Here is an 18,986-nt window from a genome sequence, read left to right as displayed (position 1 = left end):
AGAGCAGAAAGGTAGAAAGGTGCAAAGAGGGAGAGTGAATGAGAGAGTTCCTTTCTTCTTTTTATGGCTGGAGAGCTGTCACTGCTTCTCTTACCATCCATTTCTTGCAGCTTGCCACTGTTTTTACATAAACTGGCATACATACAGAGGCATCTACTTCTGAGATGTTATTTTTTGACAGAAGGAATGATGAAGTTATCTATAAAGCCCCAAGGTAATTAGAAGATCTTTATTCTGGCAAGTGATTGAGTTAAACATGAAGTTTTCCATTTTTATTATTGATTGTAACAGACCAGAAGTCAGAGAATGAGGACAATCGTCAAGCAGAGGATGACTGATGGAATCTGGACTTCACATTTGCAGTTTAAATTGCAATCTATTCAAAATCAATTGCTTTCCTAAATCAAGATTAAAAATAACATTTCAGCAGATTATCTTCTCTTAAAACTCAAGGACTAACTGCTCCCAACCTACATAAATAGGCTGCTAATTGCACAACAGGATTCTTAGTGTCCTTCATCTAATATCCCAATACTTCCAGATGTCATCCAGCTTATCCTGAAATCTTCCAGACCAGATTTGAGGCATACAATGGGTAAGGAGTGTTTATCAAGGCTAAATATTCCCAAATCAAACAATCTCTCTTCATAGGACTTACTTTCTAGCCCCAGATCTTCCTCTTTGCTTTCTCTGAACCTGCTTCAGTTTCTCTGAATTCTTCTTAATACGACAAGAACTAAGATTTGTGTAGACCTATGTCATAACCAAGTTATCAACTTTGATAGCTACCCAGTGCCAGTGGTACTGAAAATAGAGATGCCAATATCATAATGCCCTTATATAAATCAATGGTGCAATTGCATCTGGAGTATTGTTCTGGTCACCTCACCTCAAAAAGGATATGGTGGAGCTAGCAAAGGTTCAGAAGAAGGCAACTAAGATGATCAAGGGCCTGGAGCAGCTTCCCCATGAGGAAAGGCTGTGACACTTGGGACTTTTTAATCTAGAAAGGAGGTGAATGAAGGGAGACACGATTGAGGTGTGCAAAATTATGCATGATGTGGATAAAGCGGACAAGGAAAAATTATTCTTCCTTTCCTAAAAACTAGAACCAAAGGTCACCCAATGAAATTGAATCCTGGAAGAATCATGTCAGAAAGGAAACTTTTTTTACACCACACATAATTAAACTTTAGAAATTTGCTATCACAAGATGTGGTGCTGGATACCAGCTTTGCTGGCTTCAAAAAAAGGTTGGACCAATTCATGGAAGTCATTGGGATCAACGGCTATTGGCCTTGATGGCAGTGTGACTGCCTCTGAAAATCATCTGCTGAGAGACTAGTAGCTGGTAGCTGGTTGGCCATTGTGAGTACAGGCTGCTGAACTAGATGGGCCAGAGCCGCTGGGAGTCGGATGGCATATAAATTCAATAAATTATATTATTAGTGTTGGTCGCACAGTCAGCCAGTTGTTTAGACTGGGTTTGGCATTTTTAACCACCTATCGGGTCCTTCCTAAGGACCTGGGATAGGCAAATGTTGTTTGATGGGGTTAAAGGTATCGTTGCAGGATGTAAACTGTTCCAAGTAAAGCTGCCTTTTGCAATTGACTGATGGTGATTTTGTCAATGCCGATGGTGTTCAAGTGGTGCTGCAGATGTTCTGGGATTGCACCCAAGGCACCTATTACTATTGGTACTATCTTTGCTTTCTTTTGCCACAGTCGTTCTATTTCTATTTGCAGGTCTTTGAATTATTATTATTATTATTATTATTATTATTATTATTATTATTATTATTATTATTATTCTAGCACAGTAATACTTATGTTCATATGAGAGATGAAAGCAGTACATTTACTTGGATTTCCAAAGTATTTGTCAGACACAGAAGTGAGCACTTTGTGTTAGAGAACCTTAGTGGCCGCACCTGCAGCTGTTCTGGTAGCTACAGTATTGGCTTGGGTTCCCATGGGAAGGGAGCCCAGCTGTTGTGGAGGTTGGTGATTCTATCCAATCTGCTGGGCTAATTGGTTCATAGTCTGGGCTAGCTGGTTCATCTGCATAGCCACCTGATTTTTATACTAGAACAAAGTAATGATCAACAGGGGAATTTTCAGAGGCTTGGTAGCTATTGTCCTGATGCTCAAGGAGTAAAGAAAGAGAAATCAAGCTGTCTGGGAAGCCTCAGCAGAATTTCCAAGACATCTGACACTTCATGGATTGACCAAGCTCTAGCCTCATACATATCATACTGCCCAGATAGATATCAGCCTTTAATGCATATTAGGAAGAAGCCACTAAAACAGTTGATTGCCTTCTTGCAACATGAAGATGCACTTCTCTTTTTATATCCACTCTATTTTAATTCCAGTTTTTCTTTCACCCTTCCCATGGTTTAATGAACGTTTTGCCTTGTGCTCCTAATCCTTGAAGCTGGGCAATTCTATGTTGTTGATATAACTGACAACTCTACCTTGAGAAACTTTGGCTTTTAAATTGACTCTTATATTATCTGTTATTTAAATTTGTGTTACTTAAAGAGCTGGAAAAGTGCAAAACAGTTTTCACCTTGGCTGTTGGCTTCCTGTATTTTTTTCTTTGTATTGTTCATGCTTCAAAGCAGCACTTTTGACGATAAATGGTAGATTTGACAAGTGTGCATTTTTCTGTGTGCACATGATTTTCATCACAAAAGTGTCAAGTGGCCTGCCTTGTACTGGACAACACAGGCTTTTCCAGTAGATCCCACCCTGTCCCTTCACAATAAAAATGGTGAGCTTCTCTCAGAATCAGAGAACGGGAGATACCTTGGAGATCACCTATTCAATCCTCTGCCTAATCTGTGAATGCTCTAAAGATGGATATCCTGCCTTTGTTTAAACCAGTGTTTTTCAACCTTGGCAACTTGAAAATGTGTGGACTTCAACTCCCATGATTCCCCATGCTGGCTGGGGAATTCTTGGAGTTGAAGTCCACATGTCTTAAAATTGCCAAGGTTGAGAAACACTGGTTTAAACACTTCTACCAAAGAGTCTATCATGTTCTGAGGCACTCTGTTTTATGGTTCCTACAGTTAATATAGTCCTCCTAATGTTGAATTGAAATTGACTTCCTTGTCACTTTCTCCACTGGGGGGAGATGGGCAGAGAGAAATTTAATAAATAAATAAATAAAAAATAATAATGTATGACCATTGTTTCTTGTCCTGTATTCTGGAACAATTTTCTATATGACAGTTCTTCAGGTATAGGTAGTCCCCAGGTTAAGAACAACTGGAGAATCCTGGTGTAGAATCTTAAGACTAAAAGTAGAACCCTGATGGTTGCAGGTTCTATTTTCAAAAGTAGAAGAGGGCATTAAACCTCAAAAGTTGTAATAGGAATATGCATTGAATTTGATACTTTAGTTGAAGATAACTATTAAATACAAGGCAACTTTTGGAATATTGAGAACAGGTAATTCAAGGTACTTGTACCAGTTATGGAAATTAAACTTCTTCCTGCCTACATTCACAAGCAATACTCGAAAGGTTAGATAAATAGATTTATTGCAGAGAATTAGGAAGTCAAAAGCACAACAGTGTTGTTCCTTCAAGTCAGTGTTGATTCCTGGTAACTGCCTGGATGAGACCCTGCAGTTTTCTTGGCAACATTTTCAGAAGTGGTTTGCCCGTGCCTTCTTCCTAGGGTTGAGGACTGGCCCCAGGTCACATATATGACTTTGTACCTAAAATGGGACTAGAACTCATGGCCTCTGAGTTTCTAGCCTGGTGCCTTAACCACTGCATTAAACTGGCTCTCTCTCCATCTAATAGCACTCTGGAATCTTACGCATTATATCTGTTTGTCCCCAAATTTAAGTCCTGGGTTCCTTCCTCCCACATTTTGAGTCAATGGCCTTGTAGTTTCTACCACCTGACTTTTGTTTAAGAAATAGTTTTCTCTGTGTGAAAATCAGAGATTCCCACCTCACCAGCTTTGAGCCTTACAGGTACTGGCTGGCACAGAGGGTTTAATTTGTTCTCAAAATGGCTACTATAGTGGTTGTGGTTAGCCACAGAAGGTCATTTATGGTAAACCAGAGAAGATACTCTCTTTCATGGATACTGTCTACAATTTCCACTGATCTTTGTAGTTTGGAGAAACAGAGGGGCACATTTTCAAACAACGCACTGGGCTGCAGTGCTTAAAATTTTTCTAAGGATACCTATGGGCCTACATTGGACCTAGAGGTTTCCCTGTAAGTAAGGAAGATGCTAGAATGTGGCATTTTTATTTGCAGCATACCATATTCCAATTTATTATTTCTAATTCAAAACTCTTCAAAGAAAATTAAAGCTATGGACAGTGGAGATTCCCAGGGCATTTTGTAGGAATGTTACTGCTGTAGGCACCACATTTTCTTCTCAGAAATTAATGCTAGAGTAAGGCTGCAAAGTATTACTTCATACCTGTTTCTAATTTTGTGAATAGGTATGCACCCTGGCTACTCCTTTTTGTACATTTAATCCACACAATGCACAGGGTTAAATGGGGAGTTTAAGGTCACTTGAATCTTAAATAAAATATCACCGTTTATTGACAAAATGGCTATAAGCAAAAATATCATTGAATAATGTCCTCCATACAGTTAGCCTCAACTTCCTTAGGAGAGAAAATTTATTTTTTTAAAAAAAACCTTGAAACTTGACAGTGACAACTGTATTTGTGAAATGGGTAGTTCAACAAAATGATGAGACTTGTCAGAAAAGCCCTACAGTCAGGCAGAAAATAAGACTCATTAGATATGACATTATGCTAGTTAAGAAAACAATAAAAGAATCTCAGAAAGCATTCATTCATGCAAAGCAGGAGTGCCAAAGATACATTTATTTGGCTAAATGTCAAAGGATAAGAGTGTACTTAGTATTAATAATTATCCTCCTGTGTTAGAAAAGTAATTATCCTGGAGTCATTTAATATGAGCACCATGTTCATTAAACATGTAAATAACAGCCATAAAAGGGAAAGTATGAAGAAGAAAGAATTCATCAAGTGGACCATCATCATGAACCATCAGAGAAAGTTCTGGTATTCAGGTCAGATCAGGGGCTGACAACCTTTTCAACCTGATGGAAATTGGGGGCCACCCAGGCATAGACATCAGCCAGATACACAGCATATATGTCTGTTGCCTATCCTTACAGCAATCTGGAGAGGATCTCCGACTGAAGAAGGATGCCACCCTGCTCTCCTAGACGGTCTGCTTATGAATTGCTCATTTCTTTCTTCAAAGGAAGGCCTCCTCCCTTTTCCTCTCAACAATCCCACTCAAGATCATTGGCTTTCCCTACTCCATGTCAGTCTTTGGTCACTTCTTCCCTTGGCCTATATTTGCACATTCCATTTCCACTGTGGAAAAGCAGCAATTTTGAGTTGAATCACTGCTTTCCTTCTTGTCAGGTAGGTGAAGGAAGCAGGCTAGTTTCTGCACACTTCTAAAGCTGCACTGTTTGTCTTAGACGCTTAGCAGTGCTTGGATACTCAGTATTTGAGGAAGAATAAGAGCCAATCCGACAGCCACAGGATTGGAAAAGGTCAGTTTACGTTCCAATTCCAAAGAAGGGCAATGCCAAAGAATGCTCAAACTATTGCACAATTGCACTCATTTCACATGCTAGCAAGGTTATGCTCAAAATCCTACAAGCTAGGCTTCAGCAGTATGTGAGCTGAGAACTACCGGATGTACAAGCTGGGTTTCGAAGAGGCAGAGGAACTAGAGATCAAATTGCCAACATTCGCTGGATCATGGAGAAAGCACGAGAGTTCCAGAAAAACATCTACTTCTGCTTCATTGACTATGCAAAAGCCTTTGATTGTGTGGATCACAACAAACTGTGGCAAATTCTGAAAGAGATGGGGGTACCAGACTATCTTACCTGTCTCCTGAGAAATCTGTATGTGGGCCAAGAAGCAACAGTTAGAACCGGTCATGGAACAACCAATTGGTTCAAAATAGGGAAAGGAGTACGACAAGGCTGTATACTGTCACCCTGCTTATTTAACCTACATGCAGAGTACATCATGAGAAATGCCAGGCTGGAAGAATCACAAGCCGGAATTAAGATCGCAGGGAGAAACATCAACAACCTCAGATATGCAGATGATACCACCTAATGGCAGAAAGTGAAGAAGAACTAAAGAGCCTCTTGATGAGGGTGAAAGAGGAGAGTGCAAAAGCTGGCTTGAAACTCAACATTAAAAAAACTAAGATCATGGCATCCAGACCCATCAATTCCTGGCAAATAGAAGGGGTAGAAATGGAAGCAGTAACAGACTTCATTTATTTGGGCTCCAAGATCACTGCAGACAGAGACTGCAGCCATGAAATTAAAAGACACTTGCTCCTTGGGAGGAAAGCTATGGCAAACCTAGACAGCATATTAAAAAGCAGAGACATCACCTTGCCGACAAAGATCCTCATAGTTAAAGCTATGGTTTTCCCAATAGTAATGTATGGCTGTGAGAGCTGGACCGTAAAGAAGGCTGAATGCCAAAGAATTGATGCCTTTGAACTATGGTTGCTGGAGAAGACTCTTAAGAGTCCCCTGGACTGCTAGGAGGTCATACCAGTCAATCTTAAAGGAAATCAACCCTGATTGCTCATTGGAAGGATTGATAATGAAGCTCAAGCTCAGATACTTTGGTCACCTAATGCGAAGAGAGAACTCTTTGGAAAAGACCCTGATGCTGGGAAAGATTGAAGGCAAAAGGAGAAGAGGACAGCAGAGGATGGGATGGTTAGATAGCATCACTGAAGCAATGAGCATGAAACTGAGCAAACTCAGGGAGGCAGTGAAGAACAGGAAGGCCTGGCGCGATATGGTTCATGGGGTCACAAAGAGTCGGACACGACTTAACGACTGAACAACAAGAGCCTATCCAAACATACAAGGAAGATAAGAAGGCATAGGTCTTCCTACCTTTTTCTATATCAGGATACAGAAAAGAGTAAATCACATGTCTGATTACTTTCCACTGTAAAAATAAAAAAGGTGGGAATCCAGAATATGGAAAGACTTCAGCCTAATTTTCGGTGTTTTAAGCACTGTGTATCACTGAGAATATATTAAAGATGATCACAATCATTATGTTTTACTGCCTTTTCAGAGTTACATGCACCTACCTGCACCCTACAGTAGATTGTATGAACTGGACAGAATTCTGCAATTTTATTTATAGATGTATTTGCTTATTACTTCAATTTATTTGGCCATACATCTCAAATTCATGACTCTGGGCAGCTGACAATAGTTAAAAACATCATAAAAAACATATAACAGTAAAAAAAAAAAATCCAACACATATAAATCAGCAGTCGAAGTGAAAACAAAACCAACAACAACCAATCAACTTAGTTCTGCCACACATCTGGATCTCCAAACCCAGTAACAAAACCATACCTATAAGGCTTTGCAAATGGGTGGGTGCCATGACAGTAAAGTTTCTCTCCCTTCCAAGTCTTGTCAGACTAGCTTCATTTAAAAAAGAGAAAAAAAGGGTAACTTCTTTAAGAGATTGTGGGAATGCTTAGGATATAATATATCTTGATTTCAGCAAAGCTTTTGATAAAACGCTTTATGACATACAGATTAGAAAGCTAGTTGAGCGTAGGCTCACAAATCATTCTCAAAAGGTAATTACCATGGTTTCTCTGAAAAAAGTTATGTGAATTGCCACATACTTCAGTGGGTTACCAACACTACTTTTCAATAATTTTATTACTGATTTGTGTGAAGAAGTAGACAGGATGCTGATTAGATGACACAGTGTTGGATTGGATAACCCAACCTAATTTTCAATGGCCTACACCCTATAGAAATGTTGTGGCAGAACCTAAAACAATTTATGATAGAAAACCACAAAATATTACTGAGCTGAAGCAGTTGTCATGGAGGAATAGGAGAGAAGACATACATACAATAAGAAAACCTGATAATCAGTTACAGAAAACATTTGGTTGAAGTTGTTGCAGTTCAAGGTGGTAAAACTAGTTACTGAATACTTTTTCACACTTGTGTATTGTATATTGGGTGACCTTCACAGGTGGCTTGCAAAATCTGCAAGATGGCAGGCATGGTTCTAATCTAAGCTCTGCCCAATTGGTAGATGCACACAAGGTTGACCCTCAAACAAAAAGGTGGAGTTTAGATTGCAATGCCATATCACCATCTTACAGAATTTCACACACACATACCTGTGGACACCACTGAAATAAATGAAGCAACAAAACGTTGATATTATTTGTTCATTCATCCTCTCTTTATATAGTATATCAGTAGGTCTTATATGAAGTTGTGGCAAATACATGCAAAAACTCAGGAATTCAAAAAAGGTCTAATGTTTTTTCACAGGAGTGTATATAGGCCAGGTTGTATCTCAAGCTTACTTGTTAAAACTTCTTAGACCTCACCATCCTGCAATGTGAGCCTTTGGTCATCAACTAAATTTTGCTTTATTTTGTTTGAAATCCTGGCTATTAAACAACAACAACAAAAGTTACAAACATAAGCCTTGTGACAAGCAAGTCTGCAGTCAAAGACTGGTAAATATCTGCCATTCTGAAAGGTCGGTATGAAGATATTCCATTCCAAACATGCTGAATCTGCTCCTCTTGTTGCCTAAAGGCAGTGCCAGATCTGATGGTCCTGATGTGAGTTGATGGGCAAAGACAAGTTGCTGCAACAAAATCACAGAATCGTCGAGGTCTCAAATTGTGAAATTGTTTTTTGTGTCCTTGAGGGCAAGTGATTAGAGAATGTGAACCCAAGTTGTTGAGCCATAACATTGCATCATTTGTTAATCAGATAAGAATATATTATACTTCTTTATTTCAACACATGACTCTCCTCTGATACCAGATACACTGGTAAATATAAACTAATGAGGTCCAGAAAGTCAGAACTAAATTGGGACATTAATATTCAATTAGAACAGTGGCTGGCAACCTTTTCCCTATTAAAAAGTTACCATAGAAATGATATGTTGGGCAGAAGGACTGAAGCAAATGATGGGTGGAGTCACTCATTCTCTCTCTTTCTAACGACAATTTTCTTTTTAAATCTGATTCCTTCTTTTCTCTGTCTCTTCCTCATTATACTGGGTTCAGGGAAGTTATAGATCCCTCTTGTCAAAAATCTGAACTGATCATTTCAAAACTTCTTTTGAAATCAGTCAGGGGGAAAGTATATAGCTATAGATATGCTAGTTGCCACCCCAGTGGTGGAAATCATGGCCTTCTTACAGTTGTACATGGCAGTTTAAAGCCATGTTTCCTATGTTATGAATATCCAATATGCACCTGAGCCAATACTTCAAAAAATACACTTGTTTCATATGTCATATATTAATATCCCTTTTGACACATACCCAAAATGTAATGTAAGAAGCCATCCATTAAGTATGAGAATTTGTGCTATCCTTGCCACTAATAAACAGTGTGGACTATACCTTTATTATAGCTATGGCTAGCACAGGAGCACCCATAAGATCTGTACATCCATCATTTCCACTTGTTTGGGCAATGTGCAAGGAACCTTACAGACTCTACTGTGTAGATGAACCTTAATCAAATTTTGTGCTTTTTCCTCTTTGTCTGTTGAGGAGAAGCACTGTGTAACTTTAACTACTACCAATTGCAAACAGTTCTTGCCTCGCTGCTAAACAAGATTAATAATATATATCTACTACATGAATTATTCATTTTTATTATATTTAACCAGAAAGGAAAGCCGGAGTTCTTTTGCCACTGTATACTCAAAGGTTTCCTGGAATAAATGGAAATTAAAAGGATGAAAATGCCAAGTGGAACACTTTCAGAATCCTCTGTTGCCTTCTATTTTAAGTTTTGTATTCTTAGAAGGAGCCTCTGATTTCTTACTGGGCAGTGAAAGGACCCTAGGCATTTCTTTTCTTTCACTTTTTATTGATTGATTGATTGATTTTTAGTGATAGTGGTCTTTTGTCCACAGAAATAAGGAAGCTCTGAGTAATATTGTTCCATGGTGTTCATAGTCATCTGCTCATTAAAAAAATTTTCTGACTCCATTTACAGATATCCACACAATGAAAGGGAGACACCTGCTTCTAATTTTGTGAAGACAAGAACAAGTGTGATGGCTGATTTGATTTTATAAAAAAAGCTGAAATCTAAATATTTTAAATAAGGTAATTGACCTACAAAACTAGGTCAAATTGGCCAAACTAGGTGGACAAATCTATCTATATCCAGTTGGCATCCTTCTCAGATCCTTTTTATCTGAAGTGCGGTTCCATTTTTTAATTAATCTGCATTTCTTAAAAACAGTCTCAAAAATACATGTGAATCCATATTCAAACACATGCTTCAGTAACCATTTACTCACAAAATATAAATGTTTTGCTATGTTTAAATACTGAGAATTATGTGACAATATTCAGAGAAGTATAAAATCTATCATCTAAAATTCTGGGATTCTGATTCCTTGGTATTTTGTGTGAGTTGACATCTCTATATAAAGAGACTGCACCCTCACAACCACGGAAATGTAGCTTATATTTCTCGCAAGCTTGTTGCCTGAAACACAGTGGCGTTCTTTTCCAGCTCATGTCATCATCCTACCCTATAAATAGTTTTCAACAGCCACAGGGAATTTAAAAACAAACAAACAAACAAAAAAACCCAGCATCTTGTTGGATATCTGTTGTTCAGAATTAAGACTGAGTAACTAATGCTTCCCTTCAATAATGTAATGTTATTTTAATGGTTGCTTCCTTCTGCCGACTATTTATGGAAGGGATATTTAATTATAAGCCTGTTTTAGCACTGCCTATATTAATCACATCTAGAGGGTCAGGTGCTGCCATACTTAATATTTAATGTTTTGAAAATAAATTAAAATACAGTGATTTAAGACTAACAAATTATCCAACATTACAAAAGGAATTGCAAAGCTAATTATGTACCCTGTTGCTGAAAGGACTATTAAATGGAGTCAGAGACTTTTCCCTCTCTGTTAACAAATGAAATCAAGTGCAGTTTGCTGGGAGATCAAATATGGAGTATAAATGCTTGTGTTTGTGATTTCAATATCTGGGTCATGTTGCTATATATAGTGGCTGTAAGGGCTTACACCACTGTATCTTTATTTAGGTCATTTGCTATTTTAACTTACCTGTTGAAAACGCAGGGACTTTGGGTTTCATCACATTAAAATACTAGCTCTACATGGTCAAGTATCCTTTGTATGAGTTGGCAGTACATGCACACACACACACACACACACACAGAGTTAGATGTGATCCAGTCAGGTCAAATCTTGTGGTGACTACATGGAGAGATGCTCACCTTCTTGACTTGTTTTCAGTAATACCCTATATATCTTCCAAGGACAGTCCTGTAATTTCTTTCATTCTGTCCATTATCCTCTGTCCTTCTACTTTCCTCAACTTTGTCAAGTAGTCTTTCTTTCTTTCTTTCTTTCTTTCTTTCTTTCTTTCTTTCTTTCTTTCTTTCTTTCTTTCTTTCTTTCTCTTTCTTTCTTTCTTTCTTTCTTTCTTTCTTTCTTTCTTTCTTTCTTTCTTTCTTCTTCTTCTTTTTTTGCTAATCCATCATCCACTCATAGCTGACACCCAAGATTTGTGTTTCTGCTGCTTCACAGGAGCACTCAGTATTTAATTGGTTCAGGTATTTATTTGCAGTCCATGTATCTTAGTAAATGTCCCCACATCCATACTTTGAAGGTATCTATTTAGTTTTGCTTTTTTTCAATATCCAGCTTTCATAGCCAAACATTAACATTGGAATTGTACACACACACATACACACGCACACACACACATGCACATACAGAGAGAGAGAGATGTATATATCTAAGTGTTCACACACACGGGTATATATACACACCCATATATAAAACACCAGACGGATTCTTACCCCACATCTCTAATTACATCAACCCAAACTGAAAATTTTTCCCTTTTCCAAAATAAAAATAGAAAATCACAAGCCATACCCTTGTGTATGCCTAAAGCAGCTTTTATACAGAATTTCCATTCTAAAACACATATCAATAGGCTACATTGCCCTCCTGCATTTAATAACATTGTCATGAATATATCAAACAAACTTCAGCTTGATTAATACTCAGGCTATTGTTAAAAGTGCAGCAGCAGGACCCTTAAAAAAGGTTGGCAATTCCAAGAAGGTGATTCATTGTAATATTTTATATGTAAGGAAAGGGTATGACAAATTATAATAACAAAAGAATGTTTACATCTTAGACAAAAACAATGAACTCTCTGTAACAATAAATTATTTGGAATCTGACAATATTATGAAGATAATGCAATGAAGCAAGAAAATGGTGACCCTAGACAAATCTGATCCTGGTTTTTGCTTGATCAGGCAGTGATTGTGGCTACCAAGTTACAATACACAACTTGCACCTCGCTAATGATATTGGGATTATCATAATATATAATAGATGTTAGGTGTGACAGGTGTTCTGGAGAACCACTCATATAATAAAACCATAGAATGGAAAAGTTGGAAGCGATATTAGAGGTCATCTAGTCCAACTTGTGCCCAATGCTTTTTTATAAGCCAAAGAACTTACAAAGAACATAGCTAAAGAATTTACAAAAATATTTGGACATCTTATAGAGGGGAGCAAATATGCTATCAACTCCCCACTACAGTGCCTCCAGAAAATCAAAGACCTAAAAATAGAAGAAGATGAAAATATAGTTTCATTCAATGTCACAGCACTCTTTACTTCCATAGACCCAGAACTAGCAAAAGAATCCATGGCACAGTACTACACAACACACCCGACCTAGCGAAATTCCCCCAAATCAAAATACCCAGAATCATGGACCTCATCAACCTCTGCCTCACTACCTACTTTCAGTTTGATGGAGAAATATACCAACAAATCAGAGGAACACCCATGGGATCACCACTCTCAGGACTCATAGCAGATGATGCAGCATCCAGAAACTATAGCACTTCCACACAAACAACCAAAAGTATGGATCCAGTATGTAGACAACACCTTCATCATAATGAAAAAGAAACAACTAGAGGAAACACATAAAACTATCAACATCTTCAAAGGAATAAAATTCACAAGGGAAGAAGAAATAAAAACACACTACCCTTCCTGGATATCCTCATCAGCAGAGGTAATGATGGCAAATTAGAAATGCAAGTCTATTGAAAAACCACCCACACTAATCAAGTGCTCCATTACCAAAGTAGCAACCCAACCTCCCACAAGAGGAGCTGTGTAAGGACATTATTCAGCAATTCATTATTCAGCAGCAATCTAGAACATCAGAAAAAGGAAACAGACTGCCTATACAACATTTTCCAACCAAATGGATACCCATGCAACTTTATCAAAAAGTGCCTGACCACTCAACCCACTACAGCACAACCAACACAAGCTATTAAAAGGGTAACACTACCATACATCAAAAACATCTAACAACAGACAGACTATTACAACCACACAGCATTACCATAGCACACAAACCAACTAAAGCCCTCCAAAATATCTTAAGTAAACCAAAACACTCAGTAGCCCAAGAAGAAAAAATAGGAATCATCTTCAACATACAGTGTAAGGACTGTAACAGCCACTTTGTAGGACAGACAGAAGACTAGCAGAGCACATCTATGAGCACCAACTAGCAGTCAGAAGATATGATGACAACTCCTTAATCTCACAACACATGGGCAGATTCAACCATAATTTCAACTGGGAAACTGCAAGCATCCTAGACCAAGCTAAATCCAAAAAATACCATAGTCCAGCTAAGGAATTCCTGGAAGCTTGGCATTCAGACAAATCAGCCATCAATAGACACAAAGAAATAAGCCATATTTACACACCATTCAATAGAGACAATAAAAAAGCTAAGAAGGAAACAAAAAGAACAGAACAGATCCTCTCCAGCAGCCAATACCCAGAGAAGCAGGGATTAACACCAGGCAAACAACCAAGCAGAAAACAATACCCTAATCAAGGAACTACCAAGGAGAAAACCACATCCCGACCAACACTGGCAGGGCAAGCTACTGTATATAAACAGTGAGCAAACCCCACACTCGCTCACACTGATGATGTTACCTAGTTGGGTAACCAAACATCTGCAAGCAAACAACCAAGCTCAGAGAGCACCAGGGACTCCACAGTTCAACTCTAAGGTACATATATTCTCTTCTATTGCAAAATTAACTTCCTTGTAATTTAAAACCATTGTTTCTTTTCTTGTCTTCTAAAACAACTTCTGAACAATTCTGCCCTCATTTCTACACGATAGCCCTTCAGATACTTAAAGAAAACTATAATGTTTTCTCCAAAGTTAAACATTCCTAGCACCTCTTTGATCCTGACATCATACTTCTGTTGATGTAGCCGAGGGCTGCATTTGCTCTTTTGGAAGCTTTATCACACTGCTGGCTCGTGTTCAGCTTCTGATCCACCAAGACATTCAGACCTTCTTCACATGTGCTGCTGCCCAATATGGTTTCTCCCATCCTATATTCATGCCTTTGATTTTTTTTTTTTCTATTCAAATGAAGGAAACTTTGCATTTGTCTCTGCTGAAATTGATCTTGTTGATTTCTGCCCATCATTGCAGTTTGTCAAGATCCTCCTGAATCTTGATACTATCTTCTAAGGTGTTTCCAATCAATGATAGCATAGTTCAGCCAACATTTTGCTATATGTTCTCCTAGGATTCATGGGAGACATTGTTAATTGCTTTCTTGGAGTCAAGATACACTACGTCCACCACATTGTTGTGGTTAGATATACTGGTCACACAGTCAAAAAATGAGGTTAGTTTGGCATGACTTATTCTTAATAAAACTAACCTGACTTTTGCCAAGCAACATGCTCTTTTCTAAATGCCCTGTAACTGACTGCTTAATCATCTGTTCTGAAGTTTTGCCCAGTATCAACATCATACTTTCCCCCTTTTGAAGATAGAGACAACAACTGCTCTTGTCCGGTTGTCTGATACTTGTCCTGAATGATTGCTTAAAGATCACAGAAAGGGGTTCTCAGATGACATCATCAAGCTTCTTCAAGAGTCCCAGAGATAATTGGACTGGTTCTAGAAAATTAAACACATTTATAGCAGCTGATGCTTCATAATCATCTTACTTACTCCTTCTATCAATAGAACTGTTTAAGTCCATTTGCACTCAAGTTTTCCTTTTGGGAAAAGATCAAAACAAAGTAGGAGTGTAGGAGCTCTTTCCATCACCTGTTATTATCCTACCTTTTCTCCAAGCAACAGGCCCAACTCTTCCTTTTCCTCCAATTATTACTGGCATAGCCAAAAAACGTTATTTTCAATGATTTTGGATTCACATGTGAATCAGAGTTCCTTTTGGGCTTTAGCTGATTTTCTAGCTGTCTTTTTGCATATATTTCCCAGTTGTTAGTAGATTACACCCAATTTCTATTTCCTATACATGTCCCCTTTAAGTCTTAACCCAACCTAAAGCTCCCTCTCCATCCACAAAGGTTTCCTAAACTGCCTCCCTCCATCCCACCCCCATGCTTTTTGGGACTGTGTACTTCCTGTATCTCATTTTTAAAAACTTACCAGCTGTCCCAAATTCCCTTGGAACTAGGGTTTTGTTTTCATGGGATCTTACCTAATATTTCTCTAAGCTTATTCAAATGACCTCTCCTGAAACCTAGTGTGTATGTAGAATTGTGCTTCCATTCCTCTTTCTGTAGTATTTTGAACTGCAAGATGTCATGGCTGGTCACTTTTCCCCCCCTTCCATTTCTGCTGCTTCTTTTCAACCAAATCTTCCCTGTTAGGAGTATTTCCTTGTGAGAGCCTTTGTCGCTTCTTCAATGTTCTAGAAAATGGAAGAGCAAGACCACTCAGGAATTTTGGGGATCTTGCAGTCTTAGCTAAGTTGGCTCTCCAACAGATGTCCAGGTAATTGAAGTCTCCCATTATTACTATGACTTTCCTCCTTGAAAGTTCTATAATCTGGTCCAGCTAGACCATCTACCAGGCTCAATAGTCCATAGCACATCCCTTCAGTCAAGGATGTTGTTGTTTTCTCTTTCTTGTATTCTTATCCAAATGCTGTTAACTGGACTTTTATGCTCAAATTCCTAGATCCCAATATACATCTGGACCACATATACTTCATATACACTATCTCTCTTTCAGTCTGGCTATTCTTTCTGAATAAGCTGTATCTTTCAATCCTTGCATTTCATTTGTGAAATAATATTCCAGGTAATATGACATATTTTAGAAAAGAATAACATTTCACTAAAGATATTAATCTAAAACTGCTTTCTAGGATATTTTAAATCATGGTGTTTTCAGAAGATAGTTTTGTTTGTTTATTTATTTAGTTCTCTCCTGCTTCTCTGTTTATTCCAACACTTCAGCGGCTTACAACAATAAAAAATATAGAGCGTAAACATAGCAATTAAAATCCAAACCCAAATTATACTCTAACATAAAAATAGAGCATATGTGGACATATAGTTTAAATGATTTCCATAAAAAGCAGGGAAAATTGGCCAATCCAATGATGTATAATTTGCAGCCCTCCAGTAATTGATATTTGGGTTAAGATAATAGGGAAAGTTGTTTTACATGTAGAGATATAGCCAGAGGGAAATACTGTTGACAGCTGGCCTTTGGTGCCTGAATTCTTTGAATGCACCATTGTGCTAAATTCCTACCTCATTAAATCAGCTGTTTAGCTACACTCCTAGTTACTACTGCAGCTCAGGACAACAGCTCTGATGTTGCTTGCAAAAACCTTGTAAGGCAAACAAGATGACTGAACCATGATGTGTAACATAATATAAAAGTCAAGCCAGTCACATTCTTGACTATGTCAGTAAATTTCTGGATTCCTTCATAGATCAAAGTGTTCTGTGGCTGGATTTTTCTTCCAGCTTTTTTTTTTTTTTTAACCTAGCATTGGCAATGCAGAAGTCAAGTCTTTTTCCCAAAAAAGTCCAAAGAGCAGTTAAATATAGTTTGGATGAGTTCCTTATACAAAGAAAGTTCACATTCCAGTGCTGCATGCTGTTTAGCGGTGTCGAACCAGAAAATGGGATTTTAAGCATTCTTTTCAAAAGACAGAGACTGTTATTAAACTGCTGTTCCTGGAATCATCCATTTATGCACAGGATAAATACCACCAGCCAAGAGAAAGAATGAGAAAAGGTCATGCAGTGTTCCCTTCCTGCATATCACTTCAGTCAGACTGAAAGCAATAAGAGCTGCAGCACTTTAGACACTAATGTTCTTATAGTCGTATCAGCCTCTGTAGACAATCGCCTAATTCATCTAGTTCACATAGTGTCCACAGCTGTAGATGAAAGAGATATAGCTTAAGAAGATGGATGTAGGGCTGGCTTATACAGTCATATACATCACTTGCTTAAGCATTTGAAGTCTTGCAGCTATGAGTTGAGTCCTTTAGGAAACACTGAGAAGGTAACATGGCTGATACATACATGTTGATCAGCATTTGATGTGGCACTCCTGTAGGGATAAGCGCACGCGCACACACACACACACATAAGTATAAGCATTTTGGTAGAGATATTGGCCTGATTCATACCTTTGCATATTGTCAGAGTCATGGGGCAAGAGGAAAATAGAGACCCTACTTCAATATTTCTGTCTCAAGCAAAAGTGATATGACACTGTACAGTATATTTTCATATACTCCTTCACTAATGAATATTGTGGGTGGAAGCCTGGAGAAAATGGAGACCAGACAACAATGTATAAACTGACTCTTTGATTTTAGATGATATTTGGATAAAGGTCTGTCCATTCCATTCCATCACTGACCTGAGACAATTCACATGGTTTGACCTAATTCTGAATGCATTTGCATAAATGTATTCATATAGAACAGCTGGCTATACTGTTTTTCATGTTCTTTTGTCAATTCCCGGCTCTTCAAAAGTAATAGCTCACACAGGGAAAACTGCACCAGACTTACACCCAATTTGTTTTCGGTGTTCCTTCTGTTTATATCAACAATAACTTATTATGGATGTGTGTTTGTGTGTGTGTGTATGCATGTGTGTGCATGTTTCATTTTTAGGTTATTGCTGATTTTAGTAACCCATGTCTAGAAACTGATCTTCCAAGCATCACCCCTGCCCTTCAAACATTAGTTCCTAGAACATCCTTAGGAAAGAACATAGTGCCCTCACTTTCACTTTAGAAGAATGCTATTTCTCTGGATCAGTGGCATCTTATAAAAACATGAATGAATGGGAAGGATTCCTGTACAGTTATTATGTTTTCCACTGTTCCATCCCATGCTATTAGATATCCATGGGATCAAGCATGGATTCCATAAAGATAAATCCTACCTCACCAGTCCTGGAAGTGTCAGCAAGCATCTCAACAAGCATGTGGATGGAGGTGACCCCATTGATACTGTATACTTTCAAAAACCAAAATTTTAGTTTTATCATAGTTAATTTGTAATTGATTTTCTTGGCAATACTTAGCTAGTGCCTCAAGTAGGTGTTTCAAACTAAAAAAAAAGGTTAAAAAGTACATCTGGAAAGTTCAAGTTCATGTGATAACACAAGTAGAGAGTTTTAGTTATTTGGGCATTTTATTTAATCATGCTCTATCCTGGCAACATCATTGCAAGGCAATACTTCTGAAAGCAAAGTCTACTATGATGGCCCTGCTTCAATATTTTTATTCAAAAGGAGGAAGTTTGGTTCCTGCAGTAATACAGATTTTCAATGCAAAAATTGCATCTCAAATTTTGTAGGAGCTCCAATTTGGATTACATTTGCCAATAATAATATAGCCCAACTGGAGGTGAAATTTTTAAGATCTCTTTTAAGTGTTCCAAGTCATGTTCCAAATTCTGTTATTCTCCTGGAAACTGGGCAATACCCTTTGAAAACAAAGGCTTG

The sequence above is a fragment of the Python bivittatus genome, unplaced genomic scaffold, assembly GCF_059951505.1.
Source record: "Python bivittatus isolate LINGU-HERP-01145 unplaced genomic scaffold, Pbiv_v1 ctg000020_np1212, whole genome shotgun sequence".
Lineage (NCBI taxonomy): Eukaryota > Metazoa > Chordata > Lepidosauria > Squamata > Pythonidae > Python > Python bivittatus.
Note: the sequence above shows the minus strand (reverse complement) of the source record.